This window comes from Capricornis sumatraensis, chromosome 5 (assembly GCF_032405125.1).
Source record: "Capricornis sumatraensis isolate serow.1 chromosome 5, serow.2, whole genome shotgun sequence".
NCBI classification, from domain to species: Eukaryota; Metazoa; Chordata; class Mammalia; order Artiodactyla; family Bovidae; genus Capricornis; species Capricornis sumatraensis.
In genome coordinates, this window is record NC_091073.1 from 23,767,726 (window position 1) to 23,770,667 (window position 2,942).

At 38.9% G+C, this 2,942-nt stretch overlaps 1 pseudogene; it reads left to right on the plus strand.

Moving 5' to 3' along the window:
• Positions 1–2,085: 2,085 nt before the first annotated feature.
• Positions 2,086–2,479, plus strand: LOC138080237 (small ribosomal subunit protein eS24 pseudogene; annotated as a pseudogene).
• Positions 2,480–2,942: the final 463 nt, after the last annotated feature.

The following is a 2,942-nucleotide window of genomic DNA, read 5'->3' on the forward strand; positions in this document are numbered from 1 at the left end:
CTCTTGGTATTCCTTTGTTTTGTTTTCTTCTCAAGTAACTGAAGAGGCCTTTAATGCAGGCTCTTTGAACCCGATCTTCTGTCTCAACCCTGAACAGATGGTTCTCAGGTCTGAGCAGAGCCTCTTCAGGCTATCCAGGTTACTGCTTTTCCTGCCAGTTCCTGGTTTCTGCTGCCCTCTAGTAGCCATTAGTAGCATGACAGGATTTGAAACAAGAAAGGCATATTTTTGCTGAATTTAACTACTCAGTAGGGTTGTTTCAGCATCATGCAGATACAACCCGGAAAAAAAGAAAAGAAACCTGATATGTAGCTGGAGCCACCACTCTGTGATTCCTCCCCCTCCAGGCCTGAGTCAGAACATGGTTTAAAGTTAGAGCTATAATGGGACTAGTTATCTAAACATGCAATGAATTCTTTTATATGTCAGTTTATTTGCTCCAATCAGATGCCCATCAATGGTTCCTTTCAAAAGTCTAACTTTTTAATCCCCTCACCTGTTTAACTGAAATCCCAGCATTAGGAACACAGAAAAAGGAAAAAGTGACCAAAAAGCAACTTAAATTCCAACAAGCAGCCCCACTTCTTCAGGGATTACTTAGATAAATTTGGTAACATAATGTTATATATTGCAACTATTTAAAATTATGTTTCATAAAAACCAAATTTGTAAAAAACATGCAATATTAAGTGCAATAGCTAAACATTAAAAAAAGAATTACAGCAAGAACCCAGAGAAAACAGAGAAAGAAATGGTCTGAAATGTTAATCGGTGGTTAGTTTTTGTATTATCTATAAGTATGTGTAACATTTTGTAATCATAAAAGCTGCATCTGTGGGTAACTAAATAGTGGGTCACTCATGCCTGGCTATAAGGCTAAGAGAGTTAGATCTCCAAACAGAACTTTTGTGGCCTGTGCCAGTTATCCTAGTGATGATAATGACATTATCATAGCCAAGGACATGGATAGTAGGAATGTGGGTGGAATAAAATGTTAGTGGCAAGATAAACCAGAGGGTCAGTCACATTCTTTGGTTGCCCTTCTGCCTAGAGGATCCCTGGGAAAGACAATCCTTTTGGCCAATTAAGCCCACTAAATTTTTCAACAATGTATATGGGAACAACTTCAAACGTGAGTGACCAGATGTTCCACTACTTTCAGTCTGTGGAAGCTTGACAAATTTACATGGATTATATAAATTTTTTAAACTAAGTGCGACCTTTTGTGTAGCCAGGTTGGTGAAATAGGCCAATCCATGTATGTAAACAACCCTAAGGGGGATATGGAGTAGTAATCATCAACTATCACAGATGTTTAAGATTTCCAATTAAGTATATATATTTTATATATATATATCTTAAGTACACATTGACAGTATATACTGTCAATATCTTTCTAGAAAGTTTGAACCAATCTGCACTGTGGGATAAATGAGAGACTGCAGGTCATGTACATTTTCCAGCATGCTTGCTGCAAATGTGCTGCTTTCTTTGGTTCAAAAAAAGGGACGATCTATTATAATAAAAGTGATCATCATATGTGCTCTTATTTTATTATTTCAAGAAAATTCTACTCAAATTTTGGCTCTTCCTCACAGTAGGTAGTAAATTTCTTGCCATTCATCCATGTGCACAATAATTCATATATGCACAGTGAGAATTGCTATCCTGAAGTGAACTACTGAACACAATCCAAACATTTCAGTTTTCCTTGTTTCGGTTTCTAGAAGATATTTTTAGTAACAGTAAGTATTTGAAAGTATAATTTTATTGGCCCTCTTGAGTCCTTTTCATTGTACTCATGTCACATTTTATCAGTTGACTAAATACATGTTTCCCAATAATTTTTAGTGGTAATTTCCACACACCCCATTAAAGGAAAAGATGCAAATTCCTCAACAAGTATGAAGATTATGATGCCTGTTTACTTTTTTTTTTTCATTCAACAATTATTTGTTGAATATTTGATACATGCCAAGTATAGTTCTAGGAGCTGGGGCTATAACAGTAAGGAAAACTGATCAAAAACAAAAATCCCTGAGTCCACTCTTTTCCTCCCTGGTTGCTTGAAGATCAGCTGCCATCATGAAAGACACAGTAACTATCCAGACCAGGAAGTTCATGACCAACCAACTGCTTCAGTGGAAACAAATGGTCATCGATGTTTTTCACCCTGGAAAGGCAACAGTACGTAAAACAGAAATTCAGGGAAAAACTGGCCAAAATGTACAAGACCACACCAGATGTCATCTTTGTATTTGGATTCAGAATCCATTTTGGTGGTGGCAAGACAACTGGCTTTGGCATGATTTACCATTCCTTGGATTATGCAAAGAAGAATGAGCCCAAGCACAGACTTGCAAGACATGGCCTGTATGAGAAGAAAAAGAGCTCAAGAAAACAGCGAAAAAAACACAAGAACAGAATGCCAAAAGTCAGGGGGACTGCAAAGGCCATTGTTGGTGCTGGCAAAAAGTGAACTAGAGATTGGACAACAGAAGGATTAAAGATTCTGCAATGACTGTATCTGAGGTGATTGTGCAGATTTTTCATGAAAGAGAAAATAAGTACAGTTCAGTTCAGTTCAGTCGCTCAGTCGTGTCCGACTCTTTGCGACCCCATGGACTGCAGCACTCCAGGCCTCCCTGTCCATCACCAACTCCCGGAGTTCAACCAAACTCATGCCCATTGAGTCGGTAATGCCATCCAACCATCTCATCCTCTGTCATCTCCTTCTCCTGCCTTCAATCCTTCCCAGCATCAGTCTTTTCAAGTGAGTCAGCTCTTCGCATCAGGTGGCCAAAGTATTGGAGCTTCAGCTTCAACATCAATCCTTCCAAGGAACACCCAGGACTGATCTCCTTTAGGATGGACTGGTTCGATCTCCTTGCAGTCCAAGGGACTCTCAAGAGTCCCCTCAAACACCACAGTTCAAAAGCATC